Source organism: Periplaneta americana, chromosome 12 (assembly GCF_040183065.1).
Source record: "Periplaneta americana isolate PAMFEO1 chromosome 12, P.americana_PAMFEO1_priV1, whole genome shotgun sequence".
In the NCBI taxonomy this organism is placed as follows: Eukaryota; Metazoa; Arthropoda; class Insecta; order Blattodea; family Blattidae; genus Periplaneta; species Periplaneta americana.
The window spans coordinates 97204505-97218776 of NC_091128.1; positions in this window are offsets into that span (position 1 = coordinate 97204505).

Below are 14272 nucleotides of genomic sequence, written 5' to 3' on the forward strand. Positions count from 1 at the left end.
CACGTAAAATAAGGCTATGTTACATGAGGTAAAATCAGGTTAGTTTACATCAGGTAAAATCAAGTTAGGTTAAATCAGGTAAAATCAGGTTAGGTTACATAAGGTAAAATCAGATAAATGCAGCTTAGGTTATCTTAAGTTAAATTTATTTTATTTTAGTAGGTTATTTTATGACGCTTTATCAACATCTTAGGTTATTTAGCGTCTGAATGAGATGAAGGTCTTAATGCCAGTGAAATGAGTCCGGGGTCCAGCACCGAAAGTTACCCACCATTTGCTCATATTGAGTGAAAACCACGGAAAAAACCTCAACCAGGTAACTTGCCCCGACCGGGAATCGAACCCGGGCCACCTGGTTTCGCGGCCAGACGCGCTAACCGTTACTCCACAAGTGCGGACTCTTACGTCAAATAAGGTTAGGTTAAACTATATCAAATTATTTTAGTTACGTTAGATCAAATCAGGTCGAGTTAAGTTAGATCAAATCAGGTTAGCTTACATTAGGTAAAATTAGCTTAAATTATATCAGGTAAAGTGAGGTTAGGCTACATCAGATTAAATCAGATTAGGTTACATCAGGTAAAATCAGGTTAGGTTATGTCTGGTTTAAGTTTAAATTATGGTTTATTTAACGACGCTCGCAACTGCAGAGGTTATATCAGCTTCGCCGGTGTGCCGGAATTTTGTCCCGCAGGAGTTCTTTTACATGCCAGTAAATCTACTGACATGAGCCTGTCGCATTTAAACACACTTAAATGCCGTCGACCTCGGCCTGGATCGAGCCTGCAACCTCGAGCATAGAAGACCAGCGCTATACCGACTACGCTACCGAGGACGACTTGCGTCTCATAAAATCAGATTAGGTTACATCAGGTAAAATCAGGTCAGATTACAGCATCAGGTAAAATCAGATTCGGTGACATCAGGTAAAAAAATCAGGTGGTTGTTACATAAGATAAATTCAGGTTAAGTTACTTCAGATAAAATCGGGTTACGCTACGTCAAGTAAAATCAGGTTATAATACATTACGTAAACTTAGCCTAAGTTATATTAGGTAAAATAGGTTGGGTTACCTATAGTCAAATAAGGTGACGTTATAGTTTGTAAAATCAGGGTAGCTTACATTAGACCGTATCAAATTAGGTTACATTAGGTAAAGTAAGGTTAGATTAGATTAGGTAAAATAAGGTTATGTCACATTAGGTTAGGTTTTTGTTTAAATAAAGTCCCATTTAAACTACAAAATTCATTCAGAGAATATGAGATTACCGTATGACAAACAGATATGAAACAACGGTAAGAGAAGAATAGGAGGGATAACCGAAGTACTCTGAGAAAGCCAGTCCCATAGTCACATTGTGCAAATTAAATCTCACAGAGCACGGATCTCGTTTTCCTTTGATGAAATCCATGAGCTGACTAAACTACGGCTGGGCCTTTTTATAACCGAAAGCTTTAGCTTTTGAAGACAATAAACACAATGAGACGGTGGTGAAAACGAGCTGTTAGCATTTCAACGTGGTAAACAGGCTGTTAAAGAGGGATTACAACGACTCGGTACTTTTTTTATTATTCCAATGTAACGCCTATACAACAACAACAGAACCGCAATATTACCTGTAGCAATAATATGGATAGAGGCGTTTAAAAAGTCATTCCTCCTACTTTCCCTCTGCCGATGTGTGGGGTGGGCTCATTGTCCCCAAGTAATGGTTAATGATGGCCACGGGATGTGAGGATACACAACTTGTGGGGTCCTATAAAACTCTCCTCTTTTCTTTTTGTGTGAGTAGCTGAGTAGGTCTATATAATCTTGACCTGGAAGAGCAGGTTTTTTTTCTCTCTCCTTCTCTCTTGCTCTCTCTCCCAAAAGCAGTTAAAGAGACAGAATTCCAGACTTCTCGCAATTCTTTACCCACCTACTCAAATTGCATTTTATAGTCGTCATACACACACAAACACATACACGCATATGTACATAGTTGTTTCCAGTACTGTACACTAAAGCCAGACCAGACTGTAATGTATGTATTGCGACAAAAAAAAGTGAAAATGTATCCATTCGTCTACATATTAATCTATCAAACATAAATCAAAATCAACCAATCAATCAATCCATCAATCAATAAATAATTCAATAAAGTCGGCTTGGTTGGCGGAGTTGGTATAGTACTGACTTTCTATGTCTGAGGTTGCGGGTTCGATCACGGGTCAGGTCGATAGCATTTAAGTGTGCTTAAATGCGACAGGCTCATGTCAGTAGATTTACTGGCATGTAAAAGACAAAATTTCCGCACACCGGCGACGCTGATATAACCTCGGCAGTTGAGAGCGTCGTTAAATGAAACATAACATTGTATATTTCCCTCAATAAATCAATCAATCAAGTAATCATATAACTATAATAGTTATTTACGTTACCAGCTTTAAAAAAAGAATGTTAAAAATTAACTATTATGCGGTAGCGTGAAATGTAACTTCAACACCGACTTTCAACTGTGTGTGCCGACTGTCAATTGTTTCCCATCAAATGTCACACGGTAGCAACCGCAATAGATCAATAAAGAAGTTCAAACAATAAAATTGCAGGCTTACTTTTAAAAATAACTGTTTTTGGTTAAGGAATATACACAAAATAAATACATTGCTTCAATTATTTTATTGCTAACTATATGAAACTATATGAACTCAGCTGTGACATTGCCTGGTTGGAACGTCTTAAGTTTCATTATCGTGAACGAACGGTTATCTAAAAATTAGTATACCTATGATATGTTTGTATTTAGCCCATAGTTCTGATACCGGAACACATGACCCCCTGAGGGAGGTTTCAGTATCTACAAGGAACTCAGTTACACTTATTTTCTGACAGGGAAAGAGGGACAAGTGGTAAGTTTATCGCCCCAAACCCTACCTAGCATTCAACTAAGGTGCTTTCCTTCCAAGCTTTCTTATATGGCGACACCCTAACAAACTAAAAATTTAGTGCGTCATTTATCCCTCAAATGAAAGTATTCCACACATTAATAGGCTACTTTTACACCCTTCATAAAATTAATAAAATAAACAAACATATTTCCAGTATTGTTAACATATTATACGAGGCAAAAGAAACATTTACATAGAGTTCTAAGATGAGGAAAACAATCACACTTATTTTCATCCTTGGTTTTAGTTTTTCAGTGCCTCACATGTGCTTGGCGAATCTTATAAAATGTATTTTATGTTTAGACGAATATGGGATAAATTCACACAAATTTCTTCATCCAGCATTTTTAAACTGTCAAGTTTCACTAGTGTGAAATTGGTCATCACATAAAATCCTACTTTGCAATAATATGCGATTGAAAACTGCAACAAAACCACAATAGCCCGTTCAGCAAGATGCGGAAAATCTTCAAGTCAAATCCAGAATTTGTTCAAACCACCTCTTTGGTGTTTTAACTTCAAATTCCTATCATTTTAATCTGTGCCAATTCTTCTTCTTCTGCTAAGGAAATTCCACTAATTTCAGATGACAAAAATGGATTTCTTATCCAGTCATAAGCTTTCGTGTTCAGATCTGGGAAGTAACTTTCGATTTTATCTGTGAGTAATATCAGATAGTTGTAAATTGAATCTTTTATTTCGTTCTTCGAATCACAGTGAATACATTTGGGAACATTTCATAGCTGCCCTCTTTCACTTTCCGAGATGAAATTGCTAACTTGTCTCGTAAGGCAGATATTCTGTCTCATCCTAACCTTGCAGACTATAATTATATTTCTATACTACAACCAGAGCGTTTAGAATAGAAATTGTGGTAACTCGGCAAGTGTCTAATGGGACTTTTAAACCCCCTAGTATCGCCACGGCAACTGAACGAAACATTTGCACATACAGAGGCAATAAAGACTGAAAGATGTACGTTGTTGCTTAACATCATATCCTGAGATTTAATCCCTTCCTCTTCATGTGAAATCGACGTTGAAATATTACTCATAGCCCGAGATGTCCAAGGAAATTACGAAACAGAAACTTTGACCGCCAACGCTACGCGATCGCCTGCATTTCCCACGCTTGGCGCAAGTGACATTTTAAAGTTCCTCCGTGACAACGACCTGTTGTTATACAACGTAGATCTCTTTCAATTTGAACACGATAGTTAAAACGAAATTTGTAAAAATTCTTCATATACCTCACCTGATTCCAGGAGTTGGTTTAAATGTACGGATTCTGTTGGTATTTTGTCCCGTAGTCGTCATGTATAGTTGAATGGCTACCATGCTCGCCATTAGGTTTGCAACTTCAAACCGGTCAGACGACGGTGAATTGTTAAGGACAATAAAACCCTTAAGTGTGATTTTTACGAAAGGGAAGTGAAGTCAGTTTACCGCATCTCTAATTTACGACATCTGAAAGAACACTTTTAAAGAGTCATTTTGTATGATTTTTAAAACTTACATAATTTCCATTCAAAATCTGTGAAATTTAAAGTACATAAACAGACCTGCAATACTATAGTTCTGTATAAAATTTGGTGCCATTAGGACTAATAGTTTTTCAAAATGTTTAGTTCATATTAGCTCAAAAGCTTGAAAATAGTCATGGAAATAAAAATTAATTAGCTTTTTGAAGTCAGTGTAAATAGAGAGTCGCAATAAATGTTTAAATGAAGGGTTCAGAGCCATAGTGGGCCAAGCGCCATTTATTAAAAACGGAGAAAGCAAGGGTTAAAGTTAAGTAAATACCATAGTTTAATGAAGGTTGTCATAACATTTAGTTTTAATGTGTATACTTTATATTACTTGCAATAAGTTTCCATTGAATTATGGTAATAGCTTCATTTTAACCTTTGTTTTCTACGGTTTTAGTAAATGGCGCTTGGCCCACTACGGTTCTGAACCCTTCAAATTTCATGAATTTACAATTACAGCATATTTTAATCCAAGTGCAATATGAATATGCTCCGAAGGAACTTAATATTTATTTCAAACAAATGCTAATTAAATTTTATTTATCAATATTTAATTGACCTCTGTGAGAAGTTTCAGATTAATCTGACAATAACTGTTGTACAAGGAAAATTCTTATTCAATAAACTGCTTAAAACTCTATAGTCGAGAGAACAGCATTAAAAAAATAAACCTTTCTCTGAACTCATTCACGCACCGTATGTTTGACCACATTTCATTATATGACTAGATAATTTAAAACAAAAAATTATTTTTTCTTAATTTATCAGCATTATTTCACCATAGTTTCCCCTGTCAATGCTGTTCTATGGGCTAGAGTTCTGATCATTATGAACATGGGGGGAGGGAGGGAGAAGCAAGAGGCAAAAGTTAAATTTCTGGGTCAGTGGAAGAAGAGGCCTTATTGTCTTAACTCTGCCAGAAAAAATAAAATTACTACCATAAACCACCACCACCACCACCACCACCACCACCAGCACCACCACCATAAACAAACACCACTACCACCATCGCTAATATTCTATAACTATTTTAATATTCAATAAAATGGAGACTTTCCTCCTTCCATTGCACAACCGGGCAATTCACTCCTCTGCAAAGAGAGCACACTCACAACAAGTGTTTCAGTACAATGGTATCATAGGTCATTTAGGATTATTAAAACTTACGCCCATTGAAGGAAAAAATTATTTTAAAATGCATAAGATATATAAAAAGTTACTTCAGTATAATACAAAGTGGAAGATATTCAATGACAGTCCTTTAAAGGGACGAATTCTGAGCATATTATGTATGGGAAAGTCCTCTATCATTTCCTTTATTTGCGCTTAGAATTCCCAGAAATAATTATTTTACATGTTAAATATGATCTCATTATCTTTGAAAAAATGTCTTTACATTAGAGTTTTCAGTCCCAATAAATAATATTTTGCATAATAATTCTTTAAGAGTATTTTAATGCTTTGATTTTATTATTAATAAATCACATTAAGTAATAGATATTTGGCAACGCTGGTACCAGATGCTTGCTTTAACGTAGGCTGACTACTGCAGGACGTAAGGACAGTCATCTCGTCAGAAAAGCCTAATGTTGACATTGACTACATTACCAGTGCTGCAGTATTTCCATGCGTTAGCAAATGCTACGGCATTTATTGTGATGTTGCAATTTTATCTAGAAACGAAGTCGATTTCGCACTAAATAACAGAAATAACGCGAAATGAATGAATGAATGAATGAATGAATGAATGAATGAATGAATGAATGAATGAATGAATGAATGGATGGGTGGATGAATGAATGAATATATGAATTAACGAATGAATGGATCAATGAATATATGAATTAACGAATGAATGAATAAATAAATGAATTAACGAATGATGAATAAATAAATGAATTAACGAATGAATGAATGAATGAATGAATGAATGAATGAATGAATGAATGAATGAATGAATGAATGAATGAATGGAGCCTATTTTGTCCTGTGAAGGGCTAAGGCCTCCTAGAAAGGGAGAGTTCGGTTTAAACTCAAGTGGTGAGCTAGTTCACAAGAGTTATGTTATAAATTTAGTTCATACCTGTAGTAGATTACTTTCTTATACCATACTTTCCTACGCTCTTTAAACTATCGCTACAACTTTTCCTGTTAAAGCAGACAGTTGTTTCGGCACTGTCACCTTTTCTTCTTGCACACACACACTCGCTTCTACACTGTCACGTATTCTATTAGCACAGACACTCGTGTAGAGACTGTTACACCAGGATTATTTACTATAACAAGTTATCGGTACTAAGTAGTATGAACTTTCTGTCCGTATTTTGTTACTACAAGATCATTTAAATAGCAAAGGTAAATTCCGTTCCTTTGGTGTTAACGATTTATTCTGAGAAGTTGTCATTAAACACCTTCCATGCTATAAATACAGAATATTCTGTTACTTGTATTAATATTCCTATAATCATATTATCTTATTTAATTCATTTTGTGTTTATTTTTCGGACGTCGGTTTATAGTATTTCATTCAAAGCGTATCTTACAACTCCTCACTGTTTCCTTGGATTTCTTATTCTTGTTTTTCCATATAGAATTTGCTGGAAAATTATTTAGATACTTTCTTCATCAATTCTGATCACATATCCAACTTTATGTAATCTTCCATAATCCGTAGTAAAGGAAATGTAGCGCCTGGATTATTCTGCTTTGGTATGAGGTGTAGTAAGAGGACAAATTGTTATTATTTAAAATAATCACAAAGTAAATTTTGTTATGGATCTATTGAGCAGACACTGTACCCTTAGAAACACGTGCACAGGGTGGTTCTTAATGATGAAATAATGGTGCACGTTTTCTTGAGTTTGAAAAACTGACTACCGAACTTTTAACAAATTAATATGATAAGTCTCTGAAGTTAACAGTTCGGTGTCATAATTTTGGCTAGGGAATACTAACCAAATGGATGTATGAATGTGCTTCTGAAACTGGTTAAGATTTCATGGCTGCTTAATTAATTTTGTCTTTCTGAGGTTAAACTAGTAGGCACAATGTGTCCGTTGAGGCTGAAGTCCTCAGAGCTGATCTAACCAGTCCTCAGTTCTAATCCATCCATGCCAAATTAATATGTTTAGATGCTACCAGCCACAATGGACACAGGAAGGGGAATAAACGCAATTCGCCGAGATGTGGCGGCAACTTCTCTCACACAGTTGCTGTGCGGGTCTTCCTCCTCATTGCGCTTTAGGGGATACCTCAGTACTTCGAAAAGTAAGTAAATCATAATCATAACAGCGATTAAATTTTTCGACAATTATTAGAATGTTTTATTTTCGTTGCTGAAAAACTGCCTTCAAAATATTACAAATGTTCAAAGAAAATCAAATGTAGATTCGAAACTAGGCCAATCTGTTTCCCGCTACGCAACTAGGAAGTGAGAATTTACTTCCTTCTCTGAAGATAGGGTGAGTTCCTTGACTTTTTTTTTATATACGTTGTTTCAAGTAATATGCCTAGGCCAAAATGATGAAAAAGCCAAGTAAGTTCGTTACTTCTGAATTTCTGAACTCAATTTCCATCTGAGTAAGTGAACCTTAAAAATGAAGTCTATGAAGGCCGAATAGAACGTTTTTAGTCGACGCTATATCAACTACTAGCTTATTTAGCGTTGATGAATTGGAGATAGCGAGATTGCAGAGGCTTCGGCATGAATTACACTACAGTCGGGGGGAAACCTCGGAAAAACTCGAAGCAGATATAATCAGTTCAAGCGGGAATCGAACATACGCCGTAGCTCACCTCCTGATCAGCAGGCAAACCAGCTGCTGTCTGAGTTAAGCCGGTGGCCCGACTAAAGAGAAGGAAACACGAAGTTGGAACAGACAAAAATAGAAAAGAAAGGCTTTAATTTCAGAAAAAGGGAAAGAAAGGAAAAACGGAAAAGAATAGCGAAGGAAAATATGGTAAATAAAGAGACGAAAATAAAAAAAGGAAAAGAAATAAAAACTGAAGAATAAATAAAAATTCAGAAAGAAAGGGGAGAAGAAGGCAGTGATAGAGGGGAATGAGAAGACGAGAATGATCGGTAGAATATAAAAGGAGCAAAAAAAGAAAAATTGACGAAGAAAAGAATAAAAGAGGTGAATAAGGAAAGGAAAATAAAATAGAGTATAAGAACGAAAAAAGACAAAAAGGGGACGAAAATAAGAAGAAAAAATGAAAGTGGAGAAGGAAGCAAAGAAGAAAAATGTTGCGAGAAGAAATAAAACAAAGAAATAGGAAAATATGAAAGTATTAAGAGATAAAATGGAATCAAAATAGAATAAGAATATATTAATGAAAGAGATAACAATAAAAACAGAAACTCAGAATGAAGGCAACGAAGAAGAAGAAGAAGAAGAAGAAGAAGAAGAAAAGGAAGAGTGCGAAAATAAACTGAAACGGAGGGGGAAAAGGAAAAGAAAATATGTAAAGAGAAAAAAAAAGAGAAGTAAACATACAATATAAATTAGAAGACACAGAAAAACGAGAAGACGATGGAAAAGGAGAACTAAATGTAAGGGAGGAAAAAGAACGAATCGGAAAAAGAAAAGAACGGAGAAGAGCACAAGATGGAGAAAATACAACCAAGCAACTTTTTATGCGGGTTTGGAAAACAAGTAAGATTACAGAATCTTTGAGCCTTTGTGTGACGGGATGAAAGAGCTCTCCGACAGCAGAGCAGGAATTTCACATGTAGCTCCAGAGCGTGCAATATGCCACTACTTCATTAATAACTTTCTCTTTCTCTCTCTTAATCTGTATTCAGCCCAGCAGCCGGTGAGATGTGTTGACATACCAAGTGCCTAATATTCTGGCTGCAAAACCGAGCACTTCCTCAAGACGTGGTTATAACAATGGAGTATGATAGAGGAAACAGGAGTAACCGGACAAAACACCTGCACCGACTCCGTCTTCATCATATAATTCACTTTATTTCTCCAGGAGCTGAGTCCGGATACGATGTTTCTATATAATAATTGAGTTTTGAACTCACGACCGTAAATGTTGAGCATTTTAAAATTGGCTCTTTACTTTTTTAGATAAGTATTACGATAAACTTGCCATAAAATATTAAGTGGATTTATTATTATTATTATTATTATTATTATTATTATTATTATCATCATCATCATTATCATCACTATTTTAGTGCGCGTTTAAAGTGTTGAGCTGGAAGCCGGAATATCGTGGATTCATTTCCAGATGGGGTAATAATTTTTTCCATTCATTCAATTCTTCCCCCCGCGCTATGCCCCTGAAGTTGACTCATTCTCTTAACCTTTCCTATACCAAGTGGGGTGCACATGCACTCCAAATAAACAAATGTCATATAATTCTTGCAGGGAATGCTGGAGGCTTGTACCTTCATGACATTGTTAATAAACCTTTATAATACAACTATGGCACGTAATAATAATAATAATAATAATAATAATAATAATAATAATAATCCGTGGCGCTAAGGCCCACGAGGAGCCAAGACCGACCAGCCGGCTGCTGGCCTCACGGCCACATGCCGTAGCAGAGGTGGACTATCATCCAACCAGAATGGAGGTATCGTGTGGTTAGCACGATGAGCCCCCCAGTCGTTATAGCTGGTTTGCGTAACCGGATTTCGCTACCTATCGTAGCTACCCAGGTTCATCACGATGCTGGGTGGGCATCGATCCCATACACTGGCCGAAATTTTATGAGAAAATTTCTTCCCCCATGAGGATTCGAACCAGCGCGCATTCCGTAACGCGAGTCCCAGGAGGATGCCTTAGACCACGACGCCACGGCGCGGGACACTATGGCACATATGTTCTTAAAATTTAAATATCTAACATGAGTACAGAACTAATATAGCTGATGGGGTGCAATTAAACTCCACTTGGTGTTCCGTGTGACTAACTTAATAATATAATATAATATAATATAATATAATATAATATAATATAATATAATATAATACAATACAATACAATACAATACAATACAACATAATATAATATAATATAATATATAATATAATATAATATAATATAATATAATATAATATAATATAATATAATATAATATAGTATAGTATAGTATAATATATAATACAATTATAATATTGTAACACTTTTTTGCATTAGCTATTTTTATGCTGCAATGCTATGCTATTGTTCTGTTTGAACTTACAAAAATTCAAATTTGAAATTGTTTTTCATGAAAACAGTATTACTCCAATCCGTTTGCATCCTTGTGTTTAATTTTATTTTATGTATTTAAACTGGTTTGTGTCAGGTCAGAACATCGTAACTCTTTTTATGATTTGGCAATAATTACGCTGATAGAAAGCACTAAAATTTAAATTTTAAAATGTTTAAATTCTTTCAATTAGCAACTTAATATACAAACTAATATGTAATTATATGTATTAAAACAGATTTGTTTGAATGTAGTACAATTTAAACACTATAATATTATGTTTTTCTCTTTCGGGGTGCACTTGCACCTCAACTGGCATTCCATGTATAATTTTTATTCCCAGTATGACGAAGGTTAACAGAAATGAGTATCAACGGTATATTCTCGGGAATGAAGGCCGCAAGAACGTAGACCGGACACCCCTACTCCTAATAATGTTGATTGTTCGTGAAGGTGAAAGGCATTATGGCCTGTAATAGGAATAATTTTACTTTACTTTTACTACTTTAGTAGGTAGTACGAAATTTTAGCCAAACTCGTCACATTGGGATGATTCTTTGAAAAGTTAAGTTAAAGGTTAAAATAATAATAATAATAATAATAATAATAATAATAATAATAATAATAATAATAATAATAATAATAATAACTCCTAAGTTTTAAACTTCCCATGCGACCCGGATAGAAATTTTTACAAATTGTTTTGAAAAATTAAGAAATAATTAGTCACAATATACAATTTAATAAGCACTACAGAATGTTGAATTAAAACAAAAACAAATAATACATGATATATATTACTCATAAATAAATGAGTAAGGTATTTATACAATGCAATACACTAAAACAAGTTTCCTTCAATCAAACTAACTTTCCTTTTTCGCATTTTTGTATCACATCTTCAGTTATAAGGTTAGGCCTTGGTAATACGTATTTCGTTCAGTCTTATCTATCTATCCAACCATCCACTCATCCATCCATCCATCCATCCACCAACCCATCCATTCATCCATCCATCCATCCATCCATCCATCCATCCATTTATCCTCCAATAATGAATCCACAGTTACTTTTTTCTCTTGATACTTGTCAATCCAAAATATTGTGGGAATTCTACGATTTTATTTTCTGTATAAGTGTCCATCCTACCATAGTGTAGGCCTACTTTCTTCATTTCATTCAAAAATAACCTTTTAAATGTCCATAATAACTCTTAAAATGTTATACAGTAGGCCTACTTTTCTTGATTTTAGACCACGTTAATTACCGTACGAACACCGATTTGTTTGCATGTTGACTACTTTCATTGAAGTTTCTAGTCTATAAAATATAATATTATTATCAACATCAACACCACCACTACTATCGCCGTCATCATCATCATGATCATGATTATCACCATCATCGACTAAACCTGTATCTGTAATGCCCGTATCGTTCTCAAGAAATGTAGATCATATTTTTTTTCAAGTAAGGCCATATCTCTTGGCAATGGATTCATGCCACTTTGTTTTTTGCATCTTTTTACTGGTTTTGGGTATGTATCGAACGCTTGATTATGTTCTCGTTTTATTTCGTGACTTAATAATTAAGCGGCTTTTAACGCTATATCTGCAGTGCTCGGGAAAAGTGACAAAAGTCAGTTTCCACAAACCTTTTTTGATAATTTATTGACAACTTACGGAACATCTGCTCGCTTGGAAAAAAATATATAAATATTTCTCCCATTACAACAATACATACAGAAAAAAATCAAATCGACATAAACCAGTGTAAGTTGTCAATAAATTATCAAAAAAGGTTTGTGGAAATTGACTTATGTCACTTTTCCCAAGCACTGCAGATATATAATTTTAATTGATTTTAATTTTCTCAGAAAAATACATCTTCATTTCAAATTTCTTATACTCTAGTAATCTGGAGTAATATTTCAAAATACTGCTGAATTTGTGCAATTTTTAAATTTTCCGCTTTCAGTGTTCCCAAAATTGCTCCAATATCTGGAAATCTCCCTAGTCTACAATCGATTCACTTCCCCGCTGAATACCTGAGACCGGCGCGGAGTGGAAGCTGCAGATTGCAATGCCGGACTATCGGCTGCCGTCATCTCCCATTCGCCTCGTCTATGACTCAGTCTACGGCTCTGCCTGCCTGCCGGCCTGCCTGCTGATGCTGATTGAAAGACTTGATTGATATCTGCCATTACGCCTGACATTTTAAAGACCTGACCTTTCCCCCTCGAACACCCTCCCTCATTCACCCACCCCTTTCTTTCTCTCTAACTCCCTCCCAACCCCCTTCATCCCGACACTCCACTCCAAGTCAGCATCCCTGTTCCTTTTAATGCACACATCTGCAGAAATTTATCGGTGATTCTTTTATAGACGAAAGGGAGTTTGCTATTATTCAATAGGACGTTTGTCTTTTAAATGGACTCCTTGGGCACACGAGTAGGGGGTGTTACAGGGGGGTTAGTGGAGGATATTGGGAGGTATGGGGGTGTGGATTAATACTGTGACTGTTACAGAAACGTCGAGAGGGGGGATCGTAAAGAGGGGTGGGGTCGGGGGTTGTAGAAGAGAAAAGGCAGAGAAAAGAAGGGTAGCAGAGAGGTTGGAGTTAGGAGGTGGAGGAAGGAGAGGCATTCTCCCTACATTAGTCCGGTAATAAATCTCGTAAGAGGGGTAAAAAAAGAACGCACTTGGGTTTGCTGTGTGTTGTTCGTTGCTGTATGCAAATACAAACCCCCATTGCGTGGTAGGGTAAAGGGGCAGTAGCTGTGTGTGTGTGTGTTTGGTGATATATGGGGCACCAAGTGTCAACTGAGTGATGCATTGGGAGTACTGGGACCAGGCCAGGATACAAGAGAGGACGACGTGACGTATTCCATGCCAAGTAGTGTGCTTTGCTGTTACTTCATGGAGCACCACCCTCACACTGCCCACCGCCGACCGGCTTACTCCGCAGCCTTGCAAACCCCAGATGTTCGCGTCATCTCCGTCTCGGATGGTGGGGCTTTCAAACAATCGCTTGCGAATTTATTAATGAATGTACTGTGTTTCTCAATAAGAAAATCTAACTCTAAGGAATTGCTCAACTAAAGAAAAAGAAATCACATCGGTGTCGCGGAGATGACACATGCTTTCTCAAATTATTTACACGCATTCCGTAAAAAATCAGTGCAGTATCTATCTGCGTGGTCTAGGGGTAGAAAGTGGGACTCGTGCTCCGTGGCTGCGTTTGGTAGCGGGTTCGAATCCCGTTTGCATCGAATACTTGATTGGGATTTTCCGAGATTTTGTCCATCTGTAAGATGAATTTCAGCTAATACCATTATGAAATCCTAGAAATCTCGCTAACATGAATTCTATCAACAGTAGATAATCGTGTAGTTGATACAGTATTCTTAAATAACCAACGAAGTGACAGGGAAATCCCTAATATTGCGAGAAACGTCGTTCTTGATATGTAATTTTTAGGTTGGGTAAGGATGAATTCAAGGATTAAAAAATAGTACCTGAAGTAGGATGAGTCTCTGATGATCCTATATCATCTTTAAATAACTTGTAACAAGAATAAGAAATTAATTTTGAGAATATATT